General features: G+C 35.1%; 1 pseudogene; it reads left to right on the top strand.

Annotated features, from left to right (window-relative positions):
• The first annotated feature begins 10,625 nt into the window (after nucleotides 1-10,625).
• Nucleotides 10,626-10,708, top strand: LOC132682477 (small nucleolar RNA U3; annotated as a pseudogene).
• The last annotated feature ends 4,868 nt before the right edge of the window (nucleotides 10,709-15,576 follow it).

Genomic DNA, 15,576 nt, shown 5'->3' with positions numbered 1-15,576 from the left:
GTAATTAAGGTCCCTAATCAGTTGACTTTGAAGTAATCAAATTGAGAACTAGCGTGAGTGTACCCGACCTTAATCAGGTGACATTTTTAAGAAAGGGCCTACACCTTCTCTAAAGTCAGAGACTCAAAGCAGCAGAGGCTCTGTATGCTCTCAACTGCTGACTTCAGAGAAGCAAGCTGCAGTGAATTCAGCAGCTGCAAGGAAATGAGTTACAGATTTTTACCTAGTTAATCCATGATACCAAAAATGAGGCTAAAGCCCAGCCAATAACTAGGTTTCATCCTTGTAAGCTTTTGAGCAAAAGCCCCTGCTAAGCCATGCCTAGATTTCCCACCTACAAAAACTGTGCAATAATAGGAATTGACTTCAGCCAATAAATTTGTAGTAAGATGTTACATAACAGAAGGAAATGAATTCCTCATAGTATTTAACACTGTAATGTCATGTCCCTGACATCTGTCACATTCCCTTGCTTTATTTCTCTTCTTAACTCTTACTACCATCTGATGCTCTATATTTTGTACTTTTTTGTCCTGTTTATCAACTGTCTGCTCTCATTAAAACATAAGCTCTGTGTAAATAGGGATTTCTATTTTTTCAGTGCTACAAACTCAGTGCCTAGAAAAATTCCTTCACATGGTGAATTAATATTTGTTGAGTGTAGGAATGGATGGATGGATGATATTTGAGATATTGAGATATTTGTCAACATGGCCAGAAGCCATATATTTTGACAGATCACTTTTTCTACTCAGGTTGTGGCTCAAGCTTTGTTAACATGTATTTCTGAAAGCCCTGGGAGTATGGAACAGAGATTATTATAGACAAAAAAAAAAGGGGGGGATCTTACAATGTCCAATTCAGTGTTTGGTATCATAAGACAGTACAAAGCATCCCTTTGTTGTATGTTCAAATAAAATTTGAAATGCCTTGATGTGATTCTGAAGGATTGGAATGGTATGCTATGTAGATCGCTCTGTACTATAGAACTCACAGTACCTGGAGAAGATGAAACATTTTAGGGAATTAGCTGTACATTGAGCCCTGAGCATAAGGGAAACGGAAGAAAGAGTCATACTGGTGCAACAGGCTACTTTGTCAGGGATCTAGACTGATAAGATTTGGTACCAAAAATGGACTCTACTGTTTCCTAATTGTGTGACATAGGAAAGCATCAAAACTTCTCTTAAAGAGTTTATTATAATATCTACTCATAACACGGTTATAGGCTTTTCTCAAAGATCAGTAAAGCCAGGACACAAAGACAGCATAGAGACAATGTGGTTTGATTGTTTGGGACTTCAGATCTGCAGGGAAGGTGCTAAGATTAACCTCCCTACTTTAAACTTACCAGTTGTGTGACTTTGAGAAAGTTATTTAATCGCTTTGTGCCTGATTTTTCTCATCTAGAAATTGAGAATTGTTTTTATCACACAGAGTTGTGAAGATTAAATGAGGTAATGCATGTAAAAAGCCAAGACAGTTACTAGCATATAATAAATGTTCAGTATTTCTTTTCTTTTGTTTCATTTTAGATATGAAAATGCTTTATGAAAGAAAATACTTTATTAATGAAAAACATTATTATTTAAGACATTTATTGATTCTTATTCCAGTCAGGAATATAATGTATAATATATTACAGTCACACCCTAAGATTAGAAAATATTCCCCCAATACTCTTTTCTTTATGTATAAAAATGCATTTAGAATGGGTTTCAAAGAAAGAATTTCCATTTAAATTTAATGTGATGCAGCCACATGTTTTCTTGCTGGCAATATCTTATTTCATTTTTAGCTTTCACCTAATTCCTTATACTTTATTCTGAGGATTCATTACTATGCAAATACATATGCACTATATTCAAGTACATGCTTTGAGGATTATGTTACATTATATCATATCACAATTAAACAGCTTGCATCCAGTTTTCTCAAATTACAACTGTTTTATGTAAGTTAGTACAAGTTACGCAGTCCAATCAATAACCAAGATCTTCCCTTTGAACTAGGATAACACAAAAATGATTCTCCACATGTATTAATGATGAAAATTTTGTTAAAAATCAATTGTATTATAAAAATATATTTGTTGGCTGTTGATTATTATGAACATACAATCTAAAATCTAATTAAAAATCTATATTTATAATACTAATTTATTATGGTTGTTCTGATTTTTCAGTTTTTTACATCAACTAAAATTCTCATTTATCTTCTTCATCTTGGATGTTGTTTGGGTACCACTTCTATTATTGTATAATATCCCCAGTTTGTATATAATAAAAAAGAAGTGAAAAGAAATAATGTTAAAAGCTGTTTTATTTCCTACTTACTTGCATTAGGACTGATAAAATATTGGAGGGGAAAGAGCTAAAACAAATAGTTTTAAAGTCTAATCATTGATTTCATCTTTCACGGCTTTAGGTAAAAAGGTGTTGGGAAAAGAAGGTTATTCAACCACTCAAACAAAAATTAGGTTTTTTTGCATTCATTTACAAGATTTCAAATATTAAACACCAGTATACTGAGATTTCTCATTTCAAAGTTATTATAATAGAATGGCACAGAATACTTGAAATCAAAGTATTTAAGACATATGGTCTTTTAGCTAAATAGCAATTAAGTCTTGTGAATTACTTTCAAACAGAGCATTTTATTGGCAACATATTTAAAATTAACTAAATAGTCCTGTGGTGATTCTGTTTAATCCTACCAGTATGAAGAAATATCTGCATATATTAAAATATTTCAAAGATCCTACTGTGTAGACTTTTATTGGCTCCTTTCGCTTAGTACTGACCACAGCATCAGGCACATACTGAGTGCCTATTAAATATTTGTTTAATTGAATGAATGGACTATAGCCAACTCAACTTGGTTACTTCCTACCATGAGAAAGTGACACCTTTGGAAATTCAGGCTGGGTCTGCAATACATGACCAAGCATTACATTATGTTAGAAATGCATGCCTCATCTCAACTAGTAGTGATGAGACCATTCCTATTCCTTATGAATAATATTGGGAATTTTTTTTATTTAACCCAGTAAAAAGTTATATGCCAGGAAACATAAATATATATAAAACTAAAAGAAATTTCACTATCATTTAAATGTTTCCTCTTATTTTGCTTAGCATAATATTCTCTAGCTCTATCCATGTTATTGCAAATGGAAAGATTTCATTCTTTTTTTATGGCTGTGTAATATTCCATTATATGTATATGTGTGTGTGTGTATATATGTGTATTTCTACACACACACACACATACACACACACACACACACACACATACACACACATCTTCTTTATTCATTCATCAGTCGATGGACATTTGAGCTGTTTCCATAATTTGGTTATTATAGAATAATACTACTATAAACATCAGGGTGCATGTATCCTTTTGAATTACTACTTTTGTATTCTTTGGATAAATACCTAGGAGACAATTGCTGGATAATAGGGTAGTTCTATTTTTAAATTTTTTGAGAAACCCAAATGATTTCATTCATATGTGGAATTTAAGTGAATGAAACAAATGAGCATAGGGAAAAAAGAGAGAGAAAGGCAAACCAATAAAGAGACTCTTCACTATAGAGAACAAACTGATGGTTACCAGATGGGAGAGGGGTGGGGGGATAGGTTAAATAGGTGACACAGATTAAGGAATGCACTTGTTGTAATGAGCACTGGGTACTGTATGTAAGTGTTGAATCACTAAATTGTACACCTGAAACTAATATTACACTGTATGTGAACTAACTGGAATTTAAATAAAAACTTAAATATTTCCTCTTTTTGAGATTCCCTTCCTGGGTACACATATAGTACAACTGCTATGTCTTTTTTTTTTTTTTAAGGTTTATTTCTTTTTTGAGAGGAGAAGAGTGTGAACCAGGCAGGGACAGAGAGAGAGAGAGGGAGACAGAGGATCTGAAGAAGACTTTGCACTAACAGCAGAGAGTCCAATGTGGGCCTTGAACTCAGGAACTGTGAAATCATGACCTGAGCTAAAGTTGGACACTTAACCAACAGAGCCACCCAGGTGCCCCACAGCTGCTGTTTCCACTATTAACCTTTAGTTATATTTTGCTATATGATAAGTACTGAGTTAATTATTCTACCACTAGTTATCATATTTCATGTACAAGTTTAGTTTGGGGGACATTTATATATAATATAAATCAGAACCATTTAAAGAATTGCAAATAACCTGGTAATCTTACCTGTGCCAAATTTTACATATAAACATTTCATTAATACATGTTTTTATATGCATGAAAAATTAACACTTAAGGAAATTGTTATGTGTTGAATTGTGTCCCCTTCTCTCAGATTATTATGTTGAAATCCTAACCCCTAGTACTTTATAATATGACCGTGTTTAGACACAGTGTCTTTAAAGAGGTATTTAAATGAAAATGAAATCATTAGGATAGGCCTTAATCTAATATGTCTAGCATTCTTACAAGACGAGGAAATCGGACACATAGACACATACAGAGAGAAGACTAACTGAAGACATGGGGAGAAGATGACCATCTATAAGCCAAGGAGAGAGTCCTGGAACAGATCCATTCCTCATGGCCCTCAAAAAGAATCAATACTACTGAAATTTTGATCTTGAACTTCTAGACTCCTGACCTGTGAGAAAACAAATTTCTGTTGTTCCAGCCACCAGTCTGTAGTATTTTGTTACAGCAGCCGTAGCAAACTAATACAGAACAAAAATGTGTCATTATTATTTTTAAGACTAGTGTTTAAATTTTTCATTTTCTCATAGTGTTTTCTTTCTCTTCAGTAGTTTATAATGTATACCAAATGACTGAGGACAATAGTCCCAGGTTAAGGAAGAATGCTTATTGTTAGTTCCAATGCGTAGAATTCTCCTTTCTATATGACTTCTGTTCAGCTCCTGGCAGATCTATGCAAAGTTGATGTGATGGCAATGGCTTGTATATACAGTAAGTGACATTATCAAAGTCAATAAAATGCACAGTTTTTTTCTAATGTAACACAAATTTTGGAATATAAGGACATTCTTAATACAATAGGAGAACCATTACTACATACAATAGTTTTGCTTTATTAACAGCTTTGTTCATGTTAGCAATTTTGATCTAATTTAAGTGATGTTCCCATTATAGTGGCAAATTGTGTTTTCATTAATACAGTGAGAAAGCCGTTAATATGAAAATTGCTCATTCAGAATCACATTAGTGAAGTGCTTATCTTATTATCACTAAACTGATTCTAACCTAGGTGCTAAGCAATCTGAGTTGAAACATCCTAAGCAAAGGAGTCATCATACTTCTTCAGCAGGCTTTTACTGGCTTTCATATGGTTTCCTGACAGCTTTTACTGCATTTTTAAAGTCATGTAAATTATATAACACCACTATTAGCTTATTCCTGAATCTTATTCTATAAATTTTATATAAGGACACATACGTCCACAACTTCACATTTGGATCTCCTAATTACCTTCAGCATATCTTCAGAATATAAATAAGTTGTATGTATGAGTTTGGGTTCTCTGGTTGTAAGCCACAAAATCTAACTCCCCCTTATGCTCCTTTATGCAAAAAATATGTATCAAAAGGCTATGAGGAAGTTCACAGAATAAATGGGTACAACAGGCTTAGAAATATAAAATAAGAGATTTCTAGAGGGCTCCAGAAGGGCAACCAGAACAATGATCATTATAATAACAATGGTTGGTCAGCCTGCTCTGTCAGAATGAATGATTGTTCCATCCTTCTTTGTTTTTCTATCAAGTCATAGGCCTCAATTTCCTTACAGGTATCTGATTGTCTCAGCTTAGGTTCTGTGTCTGGATGCTTGCTATGCTAAAATAATAGGAAGTATCTGTCCACTTTTGCATCCACCATTGAAGAGCACACAAAATGGCAGAGAGGAACTAAAACTTATGGTGCTGTTGAGAAGGAAGTAATGGAATTCCTACCCTAAGACTTAAAGATTCCAATACAATTATAAAATATATAGTGAATATTCTATCTTATGGCGAAATTGTGGTAGGCATTATTTTCACTCACAATTACCTGGCAATCCAAAAGTTTCATCTACTAGAGTCACTGTTATGTGATTTTCTTTGACCATATGAGCAAAAGTGATGTGTGTTTCACATCTCCAGTAAGTTTTTATTTACAGGTACTCAATCCTCCAATTCTCTTTTTCCTACCTCTAAAACCACCAAATCTGGAAGGCAACCTTCCAGGTGGTGAAGCCTCTGTCAGTTGGGACCCCAGGATGTAGTAAAGTAGAGACTTTCTACTAAAGTAGAACATATAACAAAAACAAGAAACAGATATTGTCCAAATCACAGAGATATTGTTGGTTTTATTATGGCAACTCATCTTAGAAACATATGTAAAATGGCAGAAGGAATATAAACATTGTTAAAATTAAAAGCTCTGGTTATAATTTAACATATAACCTTGAACAATCTTGTAAATTTCTTTGTGTCCGTTTCTTCATTTATAAAGTGGGACAATAGATACCAACAGCATAGATACAATGTTATGACATTACCTAACCCTATCAAGTGAAAAGGACAAAAAGCTAAAGTCAGAACATTTGGAAATACCAGTATTTGAAATAAGTGTAGAAAAAAATGGTTGTTTAAGGAGACTTGAGGTCAGCATCTAGAGAATTAAATGTAAAACTAGGAGAGGTAAGAACTACAGAATAGGAAGAAAAAGAAATCCTACAGAAGTAACAAGATAAAGTATGAATACACATCCAATATATGACAACTAGGGATTAATCAATGACTTTATCATTAGCAAATAGACTACTTCATATTTGTTCCAAGAGGATATAAGGCACTTTATATTAAAATATTAAGAACTAAGAACACCATTACATGGGGGAAATTGAAAATATCCTAATTATGGTGGGATATGGGAGGAAAAGTATGCAAAGGAAAGATAGAAAGCTAAAACTATAAATGATCAAAAATACTTCTGAGCGCCTTGATGCCCATGTTAAAAAGGAAACATCAAGGGTGCCTGGGTGGCCCAGTCAGTTAAGTATCCAACTCTTGGTTTCAGCTCAGGTCATGATCTCACAGTTGACGGGATCAAGCCCTGTGTCAAGCTTTGCTCTGACAGTGTGGAGCCTGCTTGGGATTTTCTCTCTGCCCCTCCCCACTTGTGTGCACGCTCTTTCTCTTTCTCTCTCTCTCTCTCAAAAAATAAAAAAAAAAATAAACATTTAAAAAAGGAAACATCACATATTAAAAGAAGGCATATAAGTTAAATAAGATACATTTTGTGAAAATATTTTCACATAGATCTCTATGAGAGGCATCATGAAATAAGTCAAAAGAAGGTGACCTCCTAAAACCTTGTTTTCCCTATGGTTGTTACTTTCATTATTTTTGAGAAAATTTTCATACTAAATGGAAATAACATTATGTGATAGCATTTCAGTGAGGCATGGTAGAATTAATTGTATAACTAAGGTTCTAATTTGTGATGAATCTAGAGAGTTTTTGAACTAAGTATGCTAAAAACTAAGATGTGTGTGACACTAAAATGTTTTCAAAGTTAGTTTTCACCATCTCCTGAATATATCTAAATGTATATTATTTTGGTCAGATAACTTAGTCTGAAAATAATACATCAATTTCTCACCCCAACACTAGAATTAAAAATTCAAAAATCTTAAAATTTATAAAACCTTGCATCACAATTGGGTCAAGAGTTTTATTCTGAGTTCTTCCCTGAAAGGTAATGGTCTGGCAATACCACCTTTGCAACTCATTTTGTCCATTTTTAAAATGGGAAAAAAATCCTAATCACTTTTGAATAAAAGATAAAGCACACTCCCTGAGCATAAATTGACAATCTTGAAGAGTATAAATTCAATCATGAACAATTGCATTAGACCGCATTTAACTTCTAATGCCTCATGTCATGTCCTTTAAAAGAGAGCTAATTTATAATAGCTTGTGATTGTCCCATAATTTCTTTTAAGCAAATTTAATTTTTTTTTTACTGTACTTCAATACAGTCTCTTTTCATTCCCCCTAAATGATTTAGCTTTGGATTAAAATCTTCCAGGGAGGGGTGTGTGTGTGCGTGTGTGTGTGTGTGTGTGTGTATGTGTGTGTGTGTTACATCGAGTTAATAGTAGTGCTACAATATAATTTATGAGAATGAAAATGAGAAATTGTTACCTTTTACTTTCCAACAGAGCTTACATGAATTAGGTGAAATATGTCCCCTGTGTATTTATTTCTAACTTAGATTGGAGTTCTTTCATCTTTTTTATCATGTGTACACAGATTGCATGCTATGGAATCAGGCTGATCCAACCAACCTATTAGACACATACTGTGTTTTCAATGTAGGCACTGTAAGGAGGCAGAGTTTCAACTTGGAACCTTGCCCTGGATCATCCCAGGATTGGGGCCCATTACTATGGCAAGTCTTGAGAGTTTATTGCTGATCACTGCAAAAAAAAAAAAATGGACATGTAGACTTTGGGATCTTAAGATTTTCCCTTTTTCTTTTAGGGGACAGATGTGTCATTCAAGTCCCAGGAATAATGATGTACATAAACTACACATCAGGAGCAGCTGTGTTCAGAGACAGTGAGTCCTCATCAGCATTGTATCCAGTACATTCTAGACCACCTACAGGTCATTCTCTCCTTATTACTGTCTGGATTGACTCCAAAAATATTTTTAATGAGATTTTCATTGAATTTCAAATCAATGTGCCAAATTAAAGAGAGAGCAGAGAGTAAAAAAAAAATGGATATAATGGGGTTACAAAGTGGAAAGTATAATGGTCACTAGCTATTGAAATTAGATTTTATTACTATGTCTTTTTCCCCCTCCGTGGGAATAAGATATGGTATTTGTCCTTATTCTGAAATTACAGTAAAATATTAAAGTGTTGTAGGGGGATGGGCAAGCATTGTACTAGTTAATGTCCTGTTGCTCAATAAAGATGATCTTTTCCTATGGGCAGTATGTTCATGTCTAATGCATTTTTTCTGCCTGTTGCTAGCTCTATTTTTATTTATTTATTTTTTATTTTATTTGAGAGAGATGGGGGGAGGGGCAGAGAGGATAGACAGAATCTCAAGCAGGTTCCGTGTTGTCAGCAAAAGCCTGACTTGGGTCTCAGTCTTCCGGAACAGTGAGATCATGACCTGAGCTGGTACCAAGAGTCAGACACTTAACTGACTGTGCCAGCCAGGTGCTCCATGTTAGCCCTATTATTATCCTATTGTGAATGTTTCCCACCCAGGTTTTAACCTGCTATTTTTGAGAACAGGTCTCCAAATCTCTGCTTATTTTAAGCAGAGATATTTGTGGGCTTTTTCACTCCTCTAGGATTTTCTTTATAACTTCCTAGCAACTGGGAATTCCACAGGTCCTGTTCTCTTTGGTCCTGTAGCAGATAATAACCAACAGAATTAGTTACTGGAAACAAGTTTGGCTCACAAGCTATTAAACTTCAGGCTGAGGTTGCTTGACAGTTTATTTCCAGACTTCTGATGCCAAAGTTTGCCCGTTCATTGTAACTCTTTTGCTATTGTCTGTTGAAAAACTTATGTTGTTCTACTACAGAATATATTACTGGGTGATTTTGCAAAGATACAAGCTGCCTGTCAATGTCTTTGAATATATGCTCATTATATACAGAGACCAAGTTCCAGAATATCTGAATAAGGTTTGTCACGTAGGGAAAATAATGCAATCATATTGACCCTCAGGATTGGAAAATAATTTGTTTATTAAAATGTAGGTGGTTGTAGGGGCTCCTGGGTGGCTCAGTTGGTTAAGGATCCAACTTTGGCTCACATCATGATCTCATCGTCTGTGAGACTGAGTCCCTTGTTGGGCTCTGTGCTGACAGCTCAGAGCCTGAAGCCTGCTTTTGATTCTGTGTCTCCCTCCCTCTCTGTTCCTCCCCGCCCATGCTCTGTCTCTCCCTCTCTCTCAAAATTAAATAAACATTTAAAAAAATTTTAAATGTCGGTGCTTGTATATTTGGGTGCTTTCTCACTGAAGCTCTTCTAAGTAGCTTTTTCATTTAATAGACATAGCTTGTCTGTGTGTGAAGTAGCTCTGAACTTTCCAACTTAAATTATGTTGTTCCCAGGTTCTTCTTACCTTCAACTTTATTGTGTCTATTTTTACTTCCTGTTACCTATTCTGATTCCGTATATATTCATTTATTTTGGTTGCCCACATTAGTAACAGAATCAGATCCAGAGACAAGGATTTGAGTGTAAGAAGTTCATTTTAGAGGTGATCTCAGGAACAATGGTAGAGAATAGGAAAGTGAGATATGGAAGGGAAAGAAGCCCAAAAAGGATGAGTTAAGAAACTGATTATGTTGTTGAAAACTGGGGCTAAAGCTTGTTGGAGACCCCTGGGAATTGAACAGAACACGCTTCATAGATATGCCACCCCAACAATGGGCAAGCTGGGGCACTTACCCTCTTGTCTCCTTTCATCATTGGTTTGGGTTTGCTTCCTGGGGGTCGTTACCTCCCTAAACTTTTAAGCCTGTCCCATGTTTGAGCAAAGGATGCCAGATAAAGCCTCTAGGGAGTAAGCTGCATTTACTTGCTGGAAGCAAAGACTATACTTTCAGGGTTCATTTCTATAGTTTCTCTGAATACATAGAGTACTTGCTGAAAGCAGACATCAGTGTGTGCTGAAATGGTGAAAAGTGACAGAAATGGGTGGGGGCACACACAGCTTCACAATAGTTATCAACCCTAGGATTTCCCTTTCAACAATTGCAGTTCTTAAGGTTTTGACAATAAAATATAAAGCAGCAACTATTGATATAGCTTGAATAAGCTTAGGATAATGTACTAATTTTTAGTTATGAATATTACAGAGCTGGGACATTGATATTTTCCAGTTAGCCCAACAACGGGCATGCCAAAGTGGGCAGTGTATTCAGCAATCCCTAATGAGCAAACACAGAAATCTGTGCTTAAATCTCTGAAGTTTTCCATTCACACAGCCTATTTTGAGTGAAAAAAAGCCTTCTTTCCACATTATTTGGAGCCTGTCACGAGATGTTTTCCTAATCAACCCATCAGTGGTTGTGCTGTTCTTTTCTTACTCACCTATCAGGTGTCTTTAATTCTCAAATATTGGATGATGCAACTGGAATGACTTCAGCATTAAGTTTTGTTTTTTTTTTTTAATTGACAAAACTAAAATGTGCTATGAGAGTTCTAATTTCAGGTGTGACTATACCTAAGGACTTGGTAGCAATCGCGACCTGTTTCTCAACCTAAATCCTTTGCTCTCTTGTTCCTTGGCTCTTTTCTCAGATTGACTATCCCTTTACAATGACAAAATGCCAAAATATCAACCATGAGTTCCCAATATTATACTCAGAGCTCTGATTCAGCAGAAAAGAAATCTTAATTCCCACCAACAGTTAAAACAAAACCCTAGACCTGACCCACAGACGTACAATTAGATAATTGCATTGCATTTTTAACCCTGAATCCCTGAATACTGTCAATGGAAAACACAATGATGTTATTGTCTAGACTAGAGTCATGAGCTTCCCTGGAAGTGATTGGTTGTTTGTGAGAAGGTGAGGGGAAGTAGAGTAGGGTGCAGTCTAGGTCTTCTAGAAGATCACAGATTGAAAGGAGAGCAGAGGTCATTTTGAGTTGGATTTTCTATCACTTGATTGTCCACGTGAAAATTAAGGGACAATTATGAAAAGAAGATAGTATAGATTTTGATTAGTGTACTGAGTGTTAATCTCTACAGTATGGCATCGCTTCCATACATCCTACTACTGTTTTTGACTATATTTTTACTTCCCCTTTCCTACCTGTATCAACACTTACAAATAGCTCCAGCTAAATATGGTGCTTTCTGCCCCAGGATGCCATTGAAGAACAACTATAGCTTCTCAGACCACTTTATCCCCATTCTAGAAGTGGTCCCCATTGGCAAACCTCTCAGTAGGTTCCCTAGCCTACAAATCGGATTTGTGCACTCCCCAAATTGGAACAACCATTTTAAGCTATTTCAAAACACATCATTGTGAGGGGGTGCCTGGGTGGCTCAGTCGTTAAGCATCTGAATTTGGCTCAGGTCATGATCTTGTGGTTCACGAGTTCGAGCCCTGCATCTGGTTCTCTACTGTCAGCTCAGAGCCTGGAGTCTGCTTTGGATTCTGTGTCTCCCTCTCTTTCTGCCCCTCCCCCACTCATGCATGGTCTCTCTCTCTCTCTCTCTCTCTCTAAAATAAATAAATTTAAAAAAATTTTAAAAACACTACATTGTCAATACATTTTAAAAACCTAATAATTCTATAACTATTAAATTGTATTAAATTTAAACAAAGCACAAGAAGCAACCTACCCATGTGTGAATTACTTTTACTCTCAGAATGACACCGAAGTTCAAAAACTCTTCCTGTACAAAATTGTTTTCCAATGGGTCAGGTTTTTTTTAATGAAACTAGAAGGAAATTGATATTTTTCATTTATGAAAAATCTAAATAGTTCTCCAAATAGGAAACTGCCTGATTGTCTATCAGATATTATGTTCTACTCCCCAAGTCTTCATACTGTTTACTATGATTAGTCATTTCATCATTTAAGATTTATAAACTAGTCTCAAATCCCTATGCTACAGAATCTGGTAAACTCAATGTCTCTTACAATACCTTTGCAATTTCTTGTGAGTGACAAGTATTAATTGAATTGAACACCTCATTGCTGTTGGCTCATTTCCTGATCCTGGGTGAATTCTTTTTTCTTCATTTTACATCTCACTTCTTGCTCAGGACATCTATGCTGGACTGTAACCCAGTTTCTTTAATTTCTTAAGTGAGGAAACATCAGACTTCTACTATATGTAGGTCAGAAGTTCTCAAACTTTATCACACAGTATAATCCTCTGGAGGGCTTCTTGAACTTGGATTCCTGCACCCCAACCCCAGAGTTTCTGATTCAGTAGGTCCAGATGGCTCCTGATAATCTGCATTTGCAACAGGTCCTATATAATGCTTAGGCTGCTGGTCAGGAGATCACACTATGAGAAACACTTATTTAGAGCAATAAGGTAGGGTCAAGGGAGTGTTGCCTTACTATAAAGATAACTTAAAATTGAAAAATAGATTTCCTAGTTTTAAAAGTCCCTCAACTATTTCCATCTTCAGAAATTTCTCAGTAGTCATATTGCCACTTAAGAATAGGTCTGTTCTCTCTCTTTCTCTCTTTCTCTGGCTCCCTCACTCCTTTCTGAATGACTGACTTGAGAAATTCAAAACTCCTCTTACTTTATTATATAGGATACATAGCTATTAATGTCTCTCTGCCTCAGACTTAGCCCATCCTGGTCAAGCCAATGGGCTATTTATTTTTCCAAACTCCTTTGCTAAATATTGTTTATTTCTGCTACTGGCTCTTAAACTAATAGTTTAATTCTCTCAATTATATTTTATAATAAATGATGAAAATTTTTTTCTGTTTCATAAATCTAAGCGTATGTAGCTAGTTTAGAATCCTTTCTTTCTTTCTCTCTCTCTCCTTCTTTCTTTCTTTCTTCTTTTTTTTTGGAGGGAAAGGGAAAGTGGGGAGCAGGAGAGAGAGAGACATGGGGCTCAATCTCACGACCATGAGATCATGACCTGAGCCAAAATCAAGAGTCAGATGCTCAATCCACTGAGCCACCCAGGTGCTTCTAGAATCTTATTTTCATTGCATGTATCATTTACTACATGGCTATGATTATGATAATAAATATTGTCTGGATTAATATACACATACATTTTTTTATTTTACCTTACAGATTAACCTTGGAAAATAACAACGTTTATTCAAAGTGAAAGAGGCAGAACAACGAAATTATACTTCCTAAGTATCAAGGCTGTCCTGACCTAAAGGCAGGATAACTTTACAATTAAACCTAGGATCCTAAACCAGACTGCCTGACTTCAAATCCAGCTCGGCAACTTTCTACCTGTGTGAAGCTAAGAAAGTTAACCTTCTTGGTCTGTTTTTGTTTTTCCTTCTATATAATATAGATGATTATATTATCTTCATTATAGGGTCATTGAGTGATTACAGTGTGTGTGTGTGTGTGTGTGTGTGTGTGTGTGTGTGTGTGTATGACCCTTAAATAGTACATCATGAATACTTAATATATATCACTTCCTCTTATGTTGAGGAACTTGTTTTTTAACAAATATCATTATTTCTTGTTCTATTGTGTTATTCAGTTATATTCTTTGTGGAATATTTTTAGGTTGGCAGTAAAGGATGTTCTGCATTTAGGGAAAACTCTCTAAGGACATGAAAACACTATTGTATATGTAGGTCAGCAATCAGAAATATTGGAGGAATCTATCAAATTCTATTAGTGGTTTCCCCATTCACCATGGAATTAGGAACCATTCAGTATTAAAATTTGCTTTCATGTTGCACTTTTATTAAGTTGCAATTTTGCCAAATTTTTAATATTTACTCTACAAAGTCCTAAGATAACTTATAAAGTATACTAAACTCCTACAAGACTTATTTTCCACAATAAGGGATAGCACTATAGGTCATCACAATACAGTGATGTTCCATTGCTAAATTTTTTTTGAGATAAGAAATGCTTTTAATAAATATTATCAGAGGCTAATTTTAAATTGTTTCAAGAGAATTTGACCCAACTGGTGTCTGTGTGTGTGTGTGTGTGTGTGTGTGTGTGTGTGTATGCATCTGTGTGTGATCACCATAATCACTATCTTTGCTATAAATCCATTTCTCTCTGTAGAGCCGGCAGTAGGTAACTTTTATCCCTATAACTTCTATCCTCTTCTCCTACTTGTCAGTTAATTTGTTCATTTCCAATTTTGGTAGTTTCTGGAATAATGCATAGTGGTTCAGACCCCTTTGTAAGCACATTTGTTCAGGTAAAATAGCATCTTGTTTTCATCCCCATCAAATAAAAAGAAAGTAGAAAGCATTTTTAACCTTGCTCTAATTTTTTATAATCCAAATTTTAGGAATTAATTAACAAGATTATTGCTGTGGCTTATCTCTCCCTTTCCCTTTTCCTGGCAGTTGTCTTCCTTTTATATATATGTATATACATATACACACATATATACACATATACATATATATAAATATACATATATACATATATATAAATGTTTGAACTATTTTATTGCCCTCTGTTAAATAATATTGATTATCAATGTTAGTCACTTCCTTGTGATAAAGAGATTAATTTTTTTTTTAATTTTTATATGTTCTGAGTGGTTTAGTATAAAAAAAAGATACCTAATAAAATAAATAAGCACTTGGGGTGCCTGGATGGCTCATTTGGTTAAGTGTCTGACTCTTAATCTAAACTCAGATCTTGATCTCAGAGTCATGAGTTGCAAGCCCCACATGGAACCTACTTAAAAAAAAAGTCTCCTTTTGGGGCACATGGTGGCTCAGGTGGTTAAGCACCTGACTCTTGATTTTGGCTCAGGTCATGATCTCATCATCGTGAGATCAAGCCTCACGTCTGTCTCTGTGCTGGGCCCTGGGTGTGGAGCCTG

The sequence above is a fragment of the Panthera onca genome, chromosome A1, assembly GCF_046562875.1.
Source record: "Panthera onca isolate mPanOnc1 chromosome A1, mPanOnc1 haplotype 2, whole genome shotgun sequence".
Taxonomy (NCBI): Eukaryota; Metazoa; Chordata; class Mammalia; order Carnivora; family Felidae; genus Panthera; species Panthera onca.
Note: the sequence above shows the minus strand (reverse complement) of the source record. Positions and strands in the feature narration are given on the sequence as shown.